Genomic DNA, 20,370 nt, shown 5'->3' on the forward strand with positions numbered 1-20,370 from the left:
TCACATCTCCCTCTAGAATGATCTTCACATTAGATGAGTGAAGAGTGACCATCAGGAAACATTTCCCTCTAATACAGAACTCTGCTCATCTATAGCTGAGTAGAAGGAGCCTGGAAGAACAACATCAGCCGGTGACATGAGATCCTTGTGTGATGGGATGGGAGAGATTGTTATACATACAAATGTCTCAGCTGATTACACAATGTCATGTTTAATATACAATGTATCATTATCTGCTCACCATGATAAACATGTTTTTATACTCTGAGTATTTTTATTGTCCGATATTGCTGCAAATCTATACTGGCGGCTACTCATGTATAATGTTTGTTTTATATCCTTGTATCTAGAATATCATTTGTTAATTTGGCGTTTAAAGAGCCAATCCATCAACATTTGAATTCACAAAATATTATTTCAGTAATAAGAACTTTGCTGCAAATAATTTTTTTTTCCCTTTCAAAAACTCCCTCCCACCCCTCCCTCTCAGGCCTTTACCTCCAGACACAAAGTCAGACCTTCACCCTCCCCTTCCCTCTGATCACCTGATTTGGGGGAAAAAAAAAAAAAGAAATCCATCATTAGGAATAATAGGTAAATTATAGATATATATTGAGTTTTGAGTAAAGAAGAGTATAATTGGACAGGATGTTACTGCTCTCTGTGCCCAATTACAGACATTTACTTTCTCATCTTTGTTCCATTTATATCAGGTATAGTGAAAGCAAGGGAATTCTCCAAATGTGGTCACCAGAATATGACCATATAGAGGTTAAGAAGTCACCCCGGTCAAGCTGTTCGCGAAGATTCTGGCTAACAGGCTACTCCCGCTCCTACCCAAAGGGATCCATAGAGACCAGGTTGGCTTTGTCCCGGGCCGCGAGGCTCGGGATAACACCATCAAAGCGCTTAATCTGCACCATGTCCTCTCTACCACTAACCAGAAGGGGTTCCTGCTCTCCCTGGACGCTGAGAAGGCATTCGACAGGGTGTCGTGGGATTTCATGGCGGCGACGCTCTCCGCCTGGGGACTAGGTCCCCGGTACCTTGGATATGTCATGGCAATGTATGCTAAGCCACAGGCACGGGTACGTGTTAACGACACTCTGTCGAGTGCCTTCCATATCTCCAATGGTACTAGACAAGGGTGCCCTTTGTCTCCCTTGATTTTTATCATGGCACTGGAACCCCTTCTCCACAAGATTAGACAAACCGACACAGTCCACGGGGTTCGCTTCGCTGACGGAACATACAAGATCGCCGCTTATGCAGACGACCTACTGTTGTTTCTCACCGACCCCAGCACGACTCTGCCTGCACTCCTCAAAGTGTTCGACAAGTACGCTTCTCTTTCCAACTTTCGGATTAATTTCTCCAAGTCCTTCGCGCTGAATGTCACCCTACCCCAATCGGAAGTCAAGCGCTGTCAGGCGAATTTCCGATTTGCGTGGAAATCGGACTCCATCACTTACCTGGGCATCAAAATTCCATCTAATCTCCAACACCTATTCGATCGTAACTTTCCACAGCTCATTGCACGAATATCGAAAGATCTCCGGTCCTGGTCCAAGCTGCAGCTGCCCTGGTTCGGCAGGGCGGCTGTCCTAAAGATGAATGTTCTACCCCGCCTCCTCTATGTCCTCCAAACGATCCCCATATTGCTCCCCCCATCCTTCTTCAAAACCTACCGTCGTATCAGCACTGCCTTTTTGTGGGGGGGACAAACAGCCCCGCATCTCTAATAAAATTCTCACGAGGCCAAAATCTAAAGGAGGTATTGGCCTTCCTGACCTGTATAACTATTACGCCGCCTGTCACCTTACTAGAATAGCAGATTGGAACATACATGAGCTTCATAAAGATTGGGTTTCCATAGAGAAGGGCTTTACTTCTCTGGATCTCCACTCATCTCCGTGGCTCCAAGACGCACACATCCCCCCTGCTCTTAAACTTCACCCCCTTATTGGTCCCTCTCTGAAAGTCTTCCGGTCAGTTACCGTGTCTCGCTCTATCTCCATGGTTCCTGGTCCTATGACTCCTGTAAGCTTGAATCCCGACTTCCCTCCTGGCATGCAGCGTACTTACCTGACCTCGAACTGGGCTCAAGACCAATTGAGAGTCCACCATCTTTGGGACAATGACGCACCTCTCTCCATATCCTCCATCTCTGAAAAGTCCGGCATGCCCCCCTTACTTCCCTGGTCACACTTGCTCCTCCAGCAGTACCTCAAGTCTCTTTCTCGCATATGCCCCTCCTTGTCCTCCTTGACCCCGTTCGACTCCCTGTGCCAACGGGAAGGTCCGATCTGCAGACTCCTTTCCACCATCCACTCCTTCTTGCTAGATGAGCCCGAGCAGAGGAAGCTCAAGCGCTGCGAGGATTGGGAAGCGGAGCTGGCAGTTACTTTCACCCCAGAAGACTGGGACCTTATCCATACCAACAACCACAAATATTCACTTAATGTCACCACGCAGGAAAGCGGTTACAAACTCGTTAGCCGCTGGTACTACACCCCCACTAGATTACATAAGCTTTTCCCTTCCACCTCACAGATCTGCTGGAGGTGTAACGCTGAACCTGGTACGCTCCTCCACATCTTCTGGACCTGCCCTTGCTCACTGCCTTCTGGGAGGAAGTTCATAGGATTGTGACGCAAGTGACCACAGCAGACGTCGCCTTCACTCCTGCCCAATACCTTTTGCACCACTCCTCTACTTCCAGCATGACTTACTCTAAATCCCTGGCGATTCTCATGGTGAACGCCGCCAGGCAGTGCATCCCGGCACTTTGGAAGACCACGCACGTGCCTACCGTCAAGCAGTGGTTCCAGCGCCTCTCAAAGGTAGCGGAGATGGAAGAGCTTATTGCCATCGCAAGAGATGCTCCTTCCAAACATCACAAAAATGGGCATGCTGGATTTACTATACTTCTACACCTGAATACTCCCGACTCTGTCAGTAAAGACCCTGTGGTACTATTCTCGCTGACCCCTCCGGTACACCGTTCTTTATGCTTATCATTATTTCCGCCCCCCCCCCCCCTTTATTTATTTATTTTTTTCTTCCTTCCCCTCCCTCTCTTCCCCCCTTCCCCTGTCAACTCTTCCTCCACTCCTTCCTCCCCCCGCCCCCTTCCCCTCCTCGTCCTCCGCTGGAAGCTTCGTTGTCTCTGGGCGGGCCCGGACAACTAGCTCCCCCCCTTCTCTGCACGACTTAGTGGCTTTTTCGTCATTCCCCCTCCCGGACAACTCCCCTGTCTCCCGTCCCTGGGTTTTGATCACCCAGGCTATGGGCCTCGACACGGACCTGCCCGACTTGACTGCTTTGTTCTCCTGATGGTTCGCTTCCCCTTTTGTGTCTAGTTCTTTTACTTCTACTTTCACCACCGTTTCTTTCCACTTCAGATCCCTGTTCGACTAGATGCGCTTCACAGGGTGGAGTTGTCCCAGTTCCCCTTGGTTATTAATGATGTTTGTTCTATGCAATTATGTACTGGTACTTTTGCCAACATTGGCTGATTGTACGTTTGTAACTCTACATTTTTGTGTACAATACTGTACTGTTTCTTTTGCCAACTTTGGCTGATTGTAAGTTTTTAACTTTATATTTTTATGAACCAATAAAATATTTGGAAAAAAAAAAAAAAGAAGTCACCCCGGAGGACCTCACCTCTTTGAAAATGTCATCTGCCCCCTCCATTCCAAATAGCACCTCTCCTCTAGTGTTAATGAATTCCACCTAATCCGGAAAATATACAGCGCTAAGAAAAAAAAAAAAACTATTGATGATCCTAATCACATCAAAAGTTCATGTATCTCATAATTCATCAAATCTCCAAATTTACAGTGAAAGGAAAATATATTCAAATAAGTCCTAACACAATAAATCTGAGCGATTAATCTTCTTCATCCGCCTGTGCATAAATATATCAGATTATTATTTTTCTTCTTCCCAAACAAGTGTAACGAACTCCAACTGTACCCCCCCCCCCCTCCTGTGGACATACACTCACCGATATTTATCGGCATAGAGAAATCCCAGGGACGAGCTCAGCCCATCAGCTGTCAGATCCTCCTGGTGACTTGTATGCTTCGGATGAAATGAAATCCTCCAGCAAGTATCCGAATTCTCCATAAACAGCTACATAGTGTGATTCCATCAAAGGAGGAAATGTATTATAAAGTAGCTATACTGCCATAAACAAATACAAAGTTTGATAAAGGTCCCCCTGACGACCGCCTTATGTGCTCTCCAAAGGAGGAAAGGATCGTCGCCAGAGGAAGCGTTATCCAAAAAATAGTTTTCCAAACATGGAGTTATCTCCTGTGTACAGGATTTTGCAGAAGTTTTGTGTTCATTCTCCAAGTAAAATATTTTTAAATACAACAAATTGTGCCAAATTGTTGAGAAGGGAGTCCCTGTCCCCAGGGGAGAAGGGGTCCCCGTCCCCAGGGGAGAAGGGGTCCCTGTCCCCAGAAAAGAAGGAGTCCCTGTTCCCAGAGGAGAAGGGGTCCCTGTCCCAAGGGGAGAAGGGGTCCCTGTCCCCAGAAAATAAGGGGTCCCTGCTACCAGAGGAGAAGGGTCCCTGTTCCCAGGAAAGAAGGGGTCACTGTCCCCAGAGGAGAAGGGGGTCCCTGTTCCCAGGAAAGAAGGGGTCCCTGTCCCCAGGGGAGATAGAGTGGGGTGGGGGATGGGATGGTGTGTGGGGAATATGGGGTCATCTCACTCACCATTACCAAGCTGCAGCACACTCATCCTTGGTCACCTGGGCTCCCTCCAGCAGCAGCACGGATAGGTGATCCCTCAGCATATCTCAGACTCCGACCGAGGGCGACCTGTGTATGACAGGGGGGACAAGGGGGGCCGGCCTTGCAGACAAGCCTGCTGTGTCCTCCGGCTCTCATAGGACTCCTGTACAGCAGCACCTGTATGGATGTATCATTTGCGCGGGAGGCCGGGAGCCGACTCGGGGGTGGGGTCGGGACTCTGGATGGGGAGGAGACATTGCTGAGTGCGCTGAATGGAGAAGCCAGCTGAGCACAGGGGCGGGGAATTTCAAATTGCTGCCTGGATCTCCGGCTTGCACACTGGTTCTGCAAACTTGTTAAATGTTAGTAACAGGTTCCAAAGAACCGGTGCAAACCGGCTGATTCCCACCACTGATTATAGGTTATAAAATTAGGGGCACAGTGATCATAAAGATCTCAGGAGAGGGAGAGGGGTGAAAGAGACAAGAAAAAGTGTGTGAAGGCTACCTGAACCCAGCCCCCCGTGACCCCCCGTCCCTCAGCCAGGTTGAACAATTTCCCGTAGGTAGTCATCAGGAAGGGTAAAGTATTTGCATGGTCCCCATTTGTCATGGAAGAGGCCCTCATGCAGGGCCGGCCTTAGGTGTTCAGGCGCCCTGTGCAAGCTAATCCTGTGGCGCCCCCGCTGGGCACATTTTTTGCACCTTTTTTGCACTTTATTTGACTTTTCTTTTCTATGATCACTAATAACTTAACCCCCCTTGCATCAGAGACCCTCAGAGAGGCCTGCCTACATTAGAGCCCCCCACAGAGCCCCCCTTAAATCAGAGACCCCCCATAGAGCCCCCCCTTAAATCAGAGCCCCCCCTTACATCAGAGACCCCCCACACAGAGCTCCCATTAAACGTCAGAGCCTCCCACACAGAGATCCCCTTACATCAGAGACCCCCCACACAGAGCTCCCATTAAACATCAGAGCCCCCCACACAGAGCTCCCCTTACATCAGAGCCCCACACACAGAGATCCCCTTACATCAGATACCCCCCACACACAGAGCCCCCCTCACATCAGAGAGCCCCCCACACAGAGACCCCCCTTACATTATTGCAGGAGAGAGACCTCACTTACCTCACGCTGTCTGCAGCTTCTTTCCTGTCCACACATCTCCGAGGAGTGTGGGTGGGAGGGGGAGGAGAAGGGGAGGGAGGGAGGAGGAGCTGACGATCTCTATCCTCTTGCGTTCCTGCAGAGGAGGAGGAGGGATCAGTCAGCGGCAGCATCTCTTTTACGGCTTTCCTCTGGAATAAGAGGAGACCCCAGATATCCATTGACAAACTTCACCTTCCGAAGAGCGAGGGGGGGAGCTGGCTTGCCCAATATTAGGTTGTATAATCTGTCTTGCCTCCTACGTTATGGCCTGGATTGGATCACCGAATCCTCAACCTACTCCAACTACCACATTGAGCCTCAACTAGCCCACCCATTGTGCCTACTGGAGTGCTACACAGCACCTTTACAGCTCTGCCCGTGCACCTTCAACAACATGTTCCCTTTCCGAGACACTATGATAGCAAGGAGGGAAGTAAGAAAACATCTGGGAGTTCCCTCAGCAATGTCCAAGCATCTGCCCCTCCAAGGCAATCCATTATTTCCGCAATTTATGGACTATGCATCGTACCAACTCTATAGTTACATAGTAGGTGAGGTTGAATATAGACAATAGTCCATCCAGTTCAACCTGTGTAGGTGTGTGTAGCTGTAATCATCTCACATAGCCCTGAATGTTCTGATCCTTGAGATATACGTCTGGGAGCAGAATGGTCTGAAATTGGCTCATTGGCCTACTGTACCTCTAGCCATCATATACTACATTCTTTGCTGTCAGTTCAACCCATGTGAGCTCCTGTTTGCGGCCTAAACAGCCCGCCACAAACTTGTGTATACAGTGAACGCCTACTGTACCTCTAGCCATCATATACTACATTCTTTACTGTCAGTTCAACCCATGTGAGCTCATGTTTGCGGCCTAAACAGCCTGCCACCAACTTGCGTATACAGTGAACGCATACTGAACCTCTAAAAATCATATACTACGTTCTTTGCTGTCAGTTCAACCCATGTGAGCTCATGTTAGCGGCCTATTGAGGCTGCCACCTACTTGTGTATACAGTGAACGCCTACTGTACCTCTAGCAATTATATACTACGTTCTTTGCTGTCAGTTCAACCCATGTGAGGTCATGTTTGCGACCTAAACAGCCCGCCACCAACTTGTGTATACAGTGAATGCCTACTGTACCTCTAGAAATCATATACTGTTATTTTATGTCAGTTCAACCTATGTGAGCTCATGTTTGTGGCCTAAACAGACCGCCACCAACTTGTGTATACTGTGAATGCCTACTGTACCTCTAGCCATCATATACTACATTCTTTGCTGTCAGTTCAACCCATGTGAGCTCCTGTTTGCGGCCTAAACAGCCCGCCACAAACTTGTGTATACAGTGAACGCCTACTGTACCTCTAGCCATCATATACTACATTCTTTACTGTCAGTTCAACCCATGTGAGCTCATGTTTGCGGCCTAAACAGCCTGCCACCAACTTGCGTATACAGTGAACGCATACTGAACCTCTAAAAATCATATACTACGTTCTTTGCTGTCAGTTCAAACCATGTGAGCTCATGTTTGCGGCCTATAGAGGCTGCCACCTACTTGTGTATACAGTGAACTCCTACTGTACCTCTAGCAATCATATACTACGTTCTTTGCTGCCAGTTCAACCCATGTGAGGTCAAGTTTGCAGCCTAAACAGTCCGCCACCAACTTGTGTATACTGTGAGCGCCTACTGTACCTCTAGCCATCATATACTACGTTCTTTGCTGTCAGTTCAACCCATGTGAGCTCATTTTTGTGGCCTATAGAGACCGCCACCTACTTGTGTATACTGTGAACGCCTACTGTACCTCTAGCCATCACATGCTATGTTCTTTGCTGTCAGTTCAACCCATGTGAGCTCATGTTTGCGGCCTAAACAGCCCGCCACCAACTTGTGTATACAGTGAACACCTACTTTACCTCTAGCAATCATATACTACGTTCTTTGCTGTCAGTACAACCCATGTGAGCTCATGATTGTGGCCTAAACAGCCCGCCACCAACTTGTGTATACGGTGAGCGCCTACAGTACCTCTAGCCATCATATACTACATTCTTTACTGTCAGTTCAACCCATGTGAGCTCATGTTTGTGGCCTAAACAGCCTGCCACCAACTTCCGTATACAGTGAACGCCAGGGGCGGACTGACCATTAGGGCACTCGGGCACTGCCCGAGGGCCCGGGGCTAGTAGGGGGCCCCATGAAAGGCTCCTGGCACCTACCTTCCAAAGCATCTGTGATGATCCCGGAGCCCAGTGCCAGAACAAGTTCCAGCACTGAGCTCCGGTAACTGGCCTGACAGAGACACACTAGCGTGGGCACTCAGGACACCTTCCCTGCATCTCTTTCAGGGTGCCTGGGCTCCCTCACGCAGCGATCGTCCCTCTGCAGCAGCTGACACTTACATCTCTCCCCCAACTGATGCCTGCACAGTACACAGAGCTCACCAAGGATCCTCCTCCACGGCTCTGAAGTACACAGACAGGAGGAGGAGTAGCCGGGGAGGAGGGACATTAACTTCAAGAGCTGCACTGATTATCTGAGGTATGTACTGTACATAGTTTATGGATACGGAAGGGGGACAGATAACAAGGATGCACATATGGAGAAGTGATGGGGGCGGGGGCATATGCTAGGGGGATGCTTTTGGAGGGGGGATGACTTGTGCTAGAAGGTGAGGAGGTGGTGTGAGGGGATTTCAACTCTGACCTCTCCCCTCCAAATGCACCCCCAGCACATGTTCTCTTACCGCCCCTTCTCCCCAAATCAAAGAGGTGCAGATTGCCACTCATCCCAGGACCCCCTCTCTCCTCATCCCAGGACCCCCTCTCTCCTCATCCCAGGACCCCTCTCTCCTCATCCCAGGGCCCCTCTCTCCTCATCCCAGGGCCCCCTCTCTCCTCATCCCAGGACCCCTCTCTGCTATCATCCCAGGACCCCCTCTCTCCTCATCCCAGGACCCCTCTCTGCTATCATCCCAGGACCCCCTCTCTCCTCATCCCAGGACCCCCTCTCTCCTCATCCCAGGACCCCCTCTCTCCTCATCCCAGGACCCCCTATCTCCTCATCCCAGGACCCCTCTCTCCTCATCCCAGGACCCCTCTCTCCTCATCCCAGAACCCCCTATCTCCTCATCCCAGGACCCCCTCTCTCCTCATCCCAGGACCCCCTATCTCCTCATCCCAGGACCCCCTCTCTCCTCATCCCAGGACCCCCTCTCTCCTCATCCCAGGACCCCCTATCTCCTCATCCCAGGACCCCCTCTCTCCTCATCCCAGGACCCCCTATCTCCTCATCCCAGGACCCCTCTCTCCTCATCCCAGGACCCCCTATCTCCTCATCCCAGGACCCCCTCTCTCCTCATCCCAGGACCCCCTATCTCCTCATCCCAGGACCCCCTATCTCCTCATCCCAGGACCCCCTCTCTCCTCATCCCAGGACCCCCTATCTCCTCATCCCAGGACCCCTCTCTCCTCATCCCAGGACCCCCTATCTCCTCATCCCAGGACCCCTCTCTCCTCATCCCAGGACCCCCTATCTCCTCATCCCAGGACCCCCTATCTCCTCATCCCAGGACCCCCTCTCTCCTCATCCCAGGACCCCCTATCTCCTCATCCCAGGACCCCTCTCTCCTCATCCCAGGACCCCCTATCTCCTCATCCCAGGACCCCCTCTCTCCTCATCCCAGGACCCCTCTCTGCTATCATCCCAGGACCCCCTCTCTCCTCATCCCAGGACCCCTCTCTGCTATCATCCCAGGACCCCCTCTCTCCTCATCCCAGGACCCCCTATCTCCTCATCCCAGGACCCCCTATCTCCTCATCCCAGGACCCCCTCTCTCCTCATCCCAGGACCCCCTATCTCCTCATCCCAGGACCCCTCTCTCCTCATCCCAGGACCCCCTATCTCCTCATCCCAGGACCCCCTCTCTCCTCATCCCAGGACCCCCTATCTCCTCATCCCAGGACCCCCTATCTCCTCATCCCAGGACCCCCTATCTCCTCATCCCAGGACCCCCTATCTCCTCATCCCAGGACCCCCTCTCTCCTCATCCCAGGACCCCCTATCTCCTCATCCCAGGACCCCTCTCTCCTCATCCCAGGACCCCCTATCTCCTCATCCCAGGACCCCCTCTCTCCTCATCCCAGGACCCCCTATCTCCTCATCCCAGGACCCCCTATCTCCTCATCCCAGGACCCCCTCTCTCCTCATCCCAGGACCCCCTATCTCCTCATCCCAGGACCCCCTCTCTCCTCATCCCAGGACCCCCTATCTCCTCATCCCAGGACCCCTCTCTCCTCATCCCAGGACCCCCTATCTCCTCATCCCAGGACCCCCTCTCTCCTCATCCCAGGACCCCCTATCTCCTCATCCCAGGACCCCCTATCTCCTCATCCCAGGACCCCCTATCTCCTCATCCCAGGACCCCCTCTCTCCTCATCCCAGGACCCCCTATCTCCTCATCCCAGGACCCCTCTCTCCTCATCCCAGGACCCCCTATCTCCTCATCCCAGGACCCCCTCTCTCCTCATCCCAGGACCCCCTCTCTCCTCATCCCAGGACCCCCTCTCTCCTCATCCCAGGGCCCCCTCTCTCCTCATCCCAGGGCCCCCTCTCTCCTCATCCCAGGACCCCCTCTCTCTTCATCCCAGGACCCCTATCTCCTCATCCCAGGACCCCTCTCTCCTCATCCCAGGACCCCTCTCTCCTCATCCCAGGACCCCCTCTCTCCTCATCCCAGGACCCCCTCTCTCCTCATCCCAGGACCCCCTCTCTCTTCATCCCAGGACCCGTATCTCCTCATCCCAGGACCCCTATCTCCTCATCCCAGGACCCCTCTCTCCTCATCCCAGGACCCCCTCTCTCCTCATCCCAGGACCCCCTCTATCCTCATCCCAGGACCCCTCTCTCCTCATCCCAGGACCCCCACTCTCCTCATCCCAGGACCCCTCTCTGCTGTCATCCCAGGACCCCCTCTTTCCTCATCCCAGGACCCCCTCTCTCCTCATCCCAGGACCCCCTATCTCCTCATCCCAGGACCCCTCTCTGCTCTCATTCCATGGCCCCCTCTCTGCTCTCATCCCATGGCCCCCTCTCTGCTCTCATCCTATGGCCCCCTCTCTGCTCACATCCCAGGACCCCCTCTCTGCTCTCATCCCAGGACCCCCTCTCTGCTCTCATCCCAGGACCCCCTCTCTGCTCTCATCCCATGGCCCCCTCTCTGCTCTCATCCCAGGACCCCCTCTCTGCTCTCATCCCAGGACCCCCTCTCTGCTCTCATCCCAGGACCCCCCTCTCTGCTCTCATCCCAGGACCCCCTCTCTGCTCTCATCCCATGGCCCCCTCTCTGCTCTCATCCCAGGACCCCCCTCTCTGCTCTCATCCCAGGACCCCCTCTCTGCTCTCATCCCATGGCCCCCTCTCTGCTCTCATCCCAGGACCCCCTCTCTGCTCTCATCCCATGGCCCCCTCTCTGCTCTCATCCCAGGACCCCCTCTCTGCTCTCATCCCAGGGGTCTCTCTCAGCTCTCATTCCAGTGTCCCCTCTCTGCTCTCATCTCAGGACCCCCTCTCTGTTCTCATCTCAGGACCCCCTCTCTGTTCTCATCTCAGGACCCCCTCTCTGCTCTCATCTCAGGACCCCCTCTCTGCTCTCATCCCAGGGGTCTCTCTCTGCTCTCATCCCAGGACCCCCTCTCTGCTCTCATCCCATGGCCCCCTCTCTGCTCTCATCCCAGGACCCCCTCTCTGCTCTCATCCCAGGACCCCCCTCTCTGCTCTCATCCCTGCACCCCCCTCTCTGCTCTCATCCCAGGACCCCCTCTCTGCTCTCATCCCAGGGGGTCTCTCTCTGCTCTCATCCCAGGACCCCCTCTCTGCTCTCATTCCAGGGGTCTCTCTCAGCTCTCATCCCAAGGCCCCTCTCTGCTCTCATCCCAGGGGTCTCTCTCAGCTCTCATTCCAGTGTCCCCTCTCTGCTCTCATCTCAGGACCCCCTCTCTGCTCTCATCTCAGGAACCCCTCTCTGCTCTCATCCCTGGACCCCCTCTCTGTTCTCATCGCAGGGGTCTCTCTCAGCTCTCATTCCAGTGTCCCCTCTCTGCTCTCATCTCAGGACCCCCTCTCTGTTCTCATCTCAGGACCCCCTCTCTGTTCTCATCTCAGGACCCCCTCTCTGCTCTCATCTCAGGACCCCCTCTCTGCTCTCATCTCAGGACCCCCTCTCTGTTCTCATCTCAGGACCCCCTCTCTGCTCTCATCTCAGGACCCCCTCTCTGCTCTCATCTCAGGACCCCCTCTCTGCTCTCCTCTCAGGACCCCCTCTCTGCTCTCATCTCAGGACCCCCTCTCTGCTCTCATCCCTGGACCCTCTCTCTGCTCTCATATTAGGACCCTCTCTCTGTTCTCATTCCAGGACCCTCTCTGCTCTCATCCCTGGGGCCCCTCTCTGTCCTTATCCCAGGGGTCCCTCTCTGTTCTTATCCCAGGGGCTACTCTCTGTCATTATTCCAAGGGTCACTCTCTGTCTTTATCTCAGGGGTCCCTCTCTGTCCTCTTTCAAGGGGTCCCCTAAACACCAACTGGGATAGGTTGTTCAGGACAGCAAGGGCCTGTTTAAATTTGCAGTTTGGGGGCAGGAAAACCTCAGAATTGAGCCCTGTATTTACTCACCCCCACCACACCCCCTTTAACTGCAAGGGCCAGGGGTGTACACATGTTGCATCCGCATCAGGAATTATATGTCCTGTCACGCTTGGCAGATGTAGCACCTGCCAAGCATAACTCATTCAAGTGAATGGGGCTGCATTGCAAAGGCTGTGCAACCTTGTGCAGTACAGCAAAAAAAAAAAAAAAGGGTTAAAGTAGGCAATGAGAAGGCGTTGTATTGCCTCCTCATCACCTGCTTCAACTCCTTGAATCACACACTAGCATGCTGAAACTATGTGCATTGCACATGGTTGCAGGGTGTTTGCCGAGTGGGCCTCATTCACTTGAATGGGTCACGATAACCCACCAAAAGCAACAGGGGGTTTAACTCCTGCTGCAACATGTGTACTCATGGACACAGGGGGGCCCCATGATCTCATATTGCCCGGGGGCCCCATAGGTTATCAGTCCGCCCCTGGTGAACGCATACTGTACCTCTAGAAATCATATACTACGTTCTTTGCTGTCAGTTCAACCCATGTGAGGTCATGTTTGCGGCCTAAACAGCCCGCCACCAACTTGTGTATACAGTGACCGCCTACTGTACCTCTAGCAATCATATACTACTGTATGTTATTTTCTGTCAGTTCAACCCATGTGAGCTCATGTTTGCGGCCTAAACAGCCCGCCACCAACTTGTGTATACTGTGAACGCCTACTGTACCTCTAGTCATCATATACTACCTTCTTTACTGTCAGTTCAACCCATGTAAGCTCATATTTGCGGCCTAAACAGCCCGCCACCAACTTGTGTATACTGTGAACGCCTACTGTACCTCTAGCCATCATATACTACGTTCTTTGCTGTCAGTTCAACCCATGTGAGCTCATTTTTGTGGCCTATAGAGGCCGCCACCTACTTGTGTATACTGTGAACGCCTACTGTACCTCTAGCCATCATATACTACGTTCTTTGCTGTCAGTTCAACCCATGTGAGCTCATGTTTGTGGCCTAAACAGCCCGCCACCAACTTGTGTATACAGTGAATGCTTACTGTACCTCTAGCAATCATATACTACATTCAAAAGTTAAATTTAGTGCAGTCATTTGGCAGACAACAAGAACACAACAACTTGCCAGTCTCAGTGTATGAGGAGGAAGTCACTGAGAGGAGAAATAATGCTCCAGATGTGAAATTGGTATGAAAGTCATCCGAAGATGATCTGGGAGGCTTGCTATCCTTGGAGCGCTTGAAGTTCGACTTGTGCCACAAGGAGCAATAGGACTAGATAGATTAGGGCGTTTGGAGGATCCAGAGCTCGAGGAGGAGGGGATTGGGTCCGGTGCTTGAGGGAGAAAATGCAGGTGATGAAGCAATTTTTCCCCTTCTGAGAAGCTTGAAGAGGAATAGGTCTTGTTCTTGTATGTGAACTTAAGAGCAAATGGGAATGCCCACCAGTATTTCAGTTCTTTCTGAGATAGAATGGACAATAACGGTTTCAGAGATCTCCTGCGTTGGATCGTGGACGGTTCCAGGTTGGTAAATATTTGAACTGGGTGACCTTGACAGGTAAGTTGCGTAGCACTTCTAGCTCTGCTAAGGATTTCTTCTTTAACTGAGAAGAAGTGAGGCTTGACCACAATATCTTTAGGATTGCCATCTCTCCTGGGAGGCCCCAGTGCTCTGTGGGCCCGGTCTAGCTCCAGTTTATGCGTGGGGATGTCCGGGATGAGGTCCTTAATAAACCCTTGAATAGCTGTCGGAATGTCCGTGACAGAGTCAGGCAGGCCCTGCAGCCGAAAGTTGTATCTGCGGGACCTGTTCTCTAGATTCTCAACTTTAAGTAGAGCAGAGTCCAATTGTTCCTGCAGAGACTGTATGAGCCCTGTGTGCTGATTTGTTTTAGCCACTGTCACATCTAGTTTACTCTCTATGCAAACTAGATGTGAAAAACTACCCTCTGGGGGTAATCCCATCTCTGAAGCCACAATGAGGGACATGTTATACTCCCTGCGGACCTCAATGCAGGCAGACATGCAGCTGCAGAAATCTCAGCACTGGGGTCTCGCATTGACCATGTTGAACACTCTGTTTAGAACCATGCTGAAACTATCAATTCAGTGATTGACAAGCTAAACTCCCATACTGAAAAAATCGCACGTCTGCAAAACATAGTGGCAGATCTGGAAGACCGCTCCAGACGTAATAATGTCAAACTGCGGGGCATTTCTGAGGCGATCTCTCCTGACCACCTGTTACAACATGTCACCTCACTCTTCAAACTGCTAGTACCTTCCCTGTCGGATGCGGATCTGCTTATCAACAGAATCCACAGGCTGCCCAAACCTTCCTTCCTGGACTCAAATGTGCCTAGAGATGTCCTGCTTAGGGTCAACTTTTACACAGTGAAAGACAAAATTATGTTGGCGTCCAGGCAGTGGGGTGCACTTCTGGATCCCTATTGCGATGTACAACTTTTGCCTGACCTTTCCAGACACATGCTGCAAGCCAGACGTAACCTGTCTACCGTTACAAAGGCATTGCGCAATCATCAAATCCAGCACAAATGGAGATATCCGGCGACACTCCTAGTGACCCATGGAGGTTCCACTATCACGATAAGGTCCCTGGATGAAGGCCTTACAATGCTTCGGAGATGTAACATTCTCCCACCGGACCCTGCCAGTGCATCAGACCACTCGCCTCTATGACCACTGGAAGCCGAATGGCATGTAGCCTCTCGCAAACGGCCCTCCAGGCCCTCATCTACCCAACCTAGCCCTAGTCGCACTTGATCTTACGACCAGTGTCTCAGGCCTTGGAAGATGCTTCTCCCTCTGGCCCTCTCCCGGTCATGTTGTGAGATTTCTCGCTCCCGGGCTGCTGAGACGGCCCTATTTTTAGGCCTTGTCCTTTTTTCTTCTTTTTTTTGGTCCGTTTATTTTTCTTTCTTTCTTACCCATTTCTCAACGTACCACGTTGTGCCCAAATGTCCACCACGGGTGATGCCCTCTCTACCATGAACCTACCACAAGTGTCATGACCATCAAGCTAGTGACAATTAATGCCAACGGATTGAACCATCCTGCCAAGAGACGTTCGCTTTGGAAGGAAGCCACCTCTCTCCACGCCGATTTGTTGGCGGTTCAAGAAACTTACTTTGACATTAATGCAACACCTCACATATGGATCCGGGAGAGCAGGATGTTGTTGTGAGAAGCGCATTAACTGATCCTTTACATGAAAGAAATGTAGGCGGGCAATTACATCCCTGGGAACAGCTTCAGGGATATGAGACGGCTTTGGCAATCTGTGAGCCCTGTCAGTAAGGAGGTCTGCAGGAGTAAGTGTGTGTAGAGCAGCCTGCATAAGCTGTTGGAGGAAGGAGGAGAGCTCCGCCAGCTTCACTGATTCTGGGATCCCCCGGAACTTAATGTTATTTCTGCGGGCTCTATCCTCTAGGTCTGCTACTTTCAGCTTAAGGTGTTTAAGCTCTTCTTCCAATTCAAAATGAGCATCCACTAAATCATTGTGCGCTCCAGTAAATTCACTCAGCTTGTTCTCTGTATGGTTCACTCTGTCACCAAGTGAATCAATTTCTCTGTTGGTAGATTTCATGAAAGCTACCATATCTTGCTGTAATGCCCCTCTCAGTGTCCTCATCATATCTTTCATTGCAGTATCTGTAATAGCCTGTCCAGTAGTGGGGTAGGCATCTAGCTGCTGGCCATAGGAAACTGTCTGCTCCATGGACTCCCCCTCCTCCATATCAGGGCCATCCAGCTCCCTGTCCTCACTATCCCGTCAGTCTTCTCTTTTGCTTAAGGGGGCTTGAGAAAGGGGAGATTGGCTGTGGATTGGGGTTGTCAGAAGACTCACCAGGCTCCGGGAGCGATGCTGTGGAGTGGCTTGATCCTCCTCTGTGCATTCCAAACCAACTGTTTGGAACATCCTTAAAAAGAAAGAACGCACCGGTGAGCTCAGCAACACCAAAAGACCTTTAAGCCCATGGAAAACAACTGTGGTGGATGACTGAAGAATTCTTTCCCTGGTGAAGAAAATACCCTTCACAACAGTTGGCCAGATCAAAAAAAAAACTCTCCAGGAGGTAGGTGTATGTGTGTCAAAGTCAACAATCAAGAGAAGACTTCACCAGAGTCAGTGCCATCTTAAGAGCCTTATAGGCCCCTGGGCAATGCAGTGCACTGGGGCCCCCTGCCTACACAATCACCCATGAGAATATACTACAAGAGAGTACAACTACCTGGAGTATATACCTTACTATATACATATTACAGGGAACACTATATACTACAAGAGACTCTTGTAGTATATAGTGTTCCCTGTAATATGTATATAGTAAGGTATATACTCCAGCCTAGTTGTACTCTCTTGTACTATATATTGGTCCCTGTAATATGTATATAGACTATATACTACAAGAGAGTACAACTACTACCTGGAGGATATATACCTTACTATATACAGTGGGTACGGAAAGTATTCAGACCCCCTTAAATTTTTCACTCTATGTTATATTGCAGCCATTTGCTAAAATCATTTAAGTTCATTCTTCTTCCTCATGAATGTACACATAGCACCCCATACTGACAGAAAAACACAGAATTGTTGACATTGTTGCAGATTTATTAAAAAAGAAAAACTGAAATATCACATGGTCCTAAGTATTCAGACCCTTTGCTGTGACACTCATATATTTAACTCAGGTGCTTTCCATTTCTTCTGATCATCCTTGAGATGGTTCTACACCTTCATTTGAGTCCAGCTGTGTTTGATTATACTGATTGGACTTGATTAGGAAAGCCACACACCTGTCTATATAAGACCTTCCAGATCACAATGCATGTCAGAGCAAATGAGAATCATGAGGTCAAAGGAACAGAGACAGAATTGTGGCAAGGCACAGATCTGGCCAAGGTTACAAAAAGATTTCTTCTGCACTTAAGGTTCCTAAGAGCACAGTGGCCTCCATAATCCTCAAATGGAAGACGTTTGGGACGACCAGAACCCTTCCTAGAGCTGGCCGTCCGGCCAAACTGAGCTATCGGGGGAGAAGAGCCTTGGTGAGAGAGGTAAAGAAGAACCCAAAGATCACTGTGGCTGAGCTCCAGAGATGCAGTCAGGAGATGGGAGAAAGTTGTAGAAAGTCAACCATCACTGCAGCCCTCCACCAGTCGGGGCTTTATGGCAGAGTGACCCGACGGAAGCCTCTCCTCAGTGTAAGACACATGAAAGCCCGCATGAAGTTTGCTAAAAAAAACACCTGAAGGACTCCAAGATGGTGAGAAATAAGATTCTCTGGTCTGATGAGACCAAAATAGAAAGTTTTGGCCTTAATTCTAAGCGGTATGTGTGGAGAAAACCAGGCACTGCTCATCACTTGTCCAATAGAGTCCCAACAGTGAAGCATGGTGGTGGCAGCATCATGCTGTGGGGGTGTTTTTCAGCTGCAGGGACAGGACGACTGGTTGCAATCGAGGTAAAGATGAATGCGGCCAAGTACAGGGATATCCTGGACAAAAACCTTCTCCAGAGTGCTCTGGACCTCAGACTGGGCCGAAGGTTTACCTTCCAACAAGACAATGACCCTAAGCACACAGCTAGCCCAGGGAGAATCGCCCTTCGACCGACACCAACGGCAGCCTCACAAGCCCAGGTACCTTCCCCTAGTGCGGGAGCTCCTCCACGACGCCCGGAGATGCAGAGGAACGGGCGCGGGTCCGCACAAATAAAGAAATTGCCGGCATACTTTCCTCCTGTGCGGCCGGCGGGACTCTGGCAAGATGGCGGCGGGAGACCGCCCTCACCACCGCCTCTCTGCTCTCTAGCGGTGGACACGCCGCATACTGACTCGGCACCGATGGAGGACACAGATAATGCCTCCCACCGCTCCAGATCGCCCCGCACGGACTCGGGGGACAGCACACCCTCACTAAGTAGCCCTGTAAAGTCCAAGCCTCACATGGAGTCAGATAGCAGGAGAGGGATGGAGGACCCCTGGATCCTACACAGGTACACCCTTCTACTTCTTCCCCTCCACATGACCCTATAGCACAGTTTCCCACAACAGGCCAACTAATCTCTGATGTAACTCTAAAAGAGATGATGATGCTGTTGAAATCTTCATTGCATGCGGACTTGTTCTCAGCGGTTCGGCAATGTCGAGCAGAGGTGCACGACCTGGGCCAAAGGGTGCACGCTAATGAAAATAAGCTATCTGAAGTTGCAACCTCATACAATGTGTTGGTGGACTCCCACAACTCCCATTCGGACGACCTGCTAATGATCAAAAACAAGCTGGCAGACTTGGAGGACAGGTCGCGCCGGAACAACATAAAGATAAGGGGGGTCCCCGAATCGGTCACTCAACAACAACTGCCCCATTATGTGCACTCCTTGTTCAAAGATTTGGTTCCATCCCTGACCTCTGCTGACCTGACAGTGGATAGGGTCCATCGAGTTCCGAAACCCTCCTTCCTCCCACAGGAGGTCCCAAGGGACGTAATCCTCAGAGTGCACTTTTTTTCAGGTCAAGGAGCGTATATTGGAAGCGTTCAGACACAAGGACTCTGTTCCACCTCACGCACAGTCCCTACAGCTACTTTCTGACTACTCCAAGCATACCCTACAGCAAAGGAGGGACCTATCCACTGTAACTAAAGCTCTCCGTAACCATAATGTGGCATATAAGTGGAAGTACCCCGCTAAGTTGCAAGTGACGTACAATGGCTCGTCACACCTGATAACATCTCTGGACCAAGGCATCAGAGCTCTGAGGGATTGGGGTATTGTGCCCCAAGACGGCCATCTTCCTCCACCGGAAGACCATCACCGCCCCCCTACTGATCCCAAGCATGTTACCCACGACTGGCAAGTAGTTCTACCTCGGCGTAATACCAAGCATAAATAACGACTGTAAGTGTCACACGCTGCAATCAACAATTCATCTCCCTGGGCACCCTTTCTGGTACTCTCCACCGTACCGGCCCCTGCTGGAAAAGGCAGCATGAGCTGCACGGACTTTAAACGGTCCACACTTTTTATCTTTCTAGTTTTGTTTTTGTTTTGTTCTATGTTTTTTGCTCTTGCCCAGTGGTCAAGATCTCCACCGTTTAGGGATTTACAAACCCTCAGGTACTACTCTTCAAGGAATATGGTACTCTGGACACCCTTGTGGACACATACCCCACTGACTTTGACTGCCTGCTGCTTCTGCCTTTTGTTTGCTTCAGCCGCACTTCCTTGCACCCTCTGGATGCCCCCTACTAGGATTGTCTCAAGTCCTGCCTCTACCTATTGCCAACTCCACCAGACGCCTGCTACGCTCACCCCGAGGCTCCTAACTTCGTCCCTCGCACTGAATCTCATGACCCATGTCGATTAAATTTATGTCCATCAACGCGCGGGGTCTGAACCACCCCGCAAAGAGGAGGTCGCTTTGGTCAGATGCCCAGAAACATAATGCGGATATTGTGGCAGTGCAGGAAACCCGCTTTCACAAAGACAAGACCCCCTTCTGCTCCCACAGGAACTTCCCTCACCTCTTTCTTGCCTCCAGATCTGAGAAAAAAGGGGGAGTGTTGCTGGCCATTAATGCCAATGTTCCCTTTGAACTGCAAGAATCACATTTGGACACAAACGGACGGTACATCATCCTAGTGTGTAAGCTCTACAATGTGTTATATACAGTAATTAATGTTTACGCACCTAACTCGCACCAACCGAGATTCTTGAAGCGTCTTTTTCGCTTGATCTCCAGGGTGCGACGAGGTAATGTAGTTTTATGTGG

Source organism: Pelophylax lessonae (assembly GCF_965119305.1).
Source record: "Pelophylax lessonae genome assembly, chromosome: 2".
Taxonomy (NCBI): Eukaryota; Metazoa; Chordata; class Amphibia; order Anura; family Ranidae; genus Pelophylax; species Pelophylax lessonae.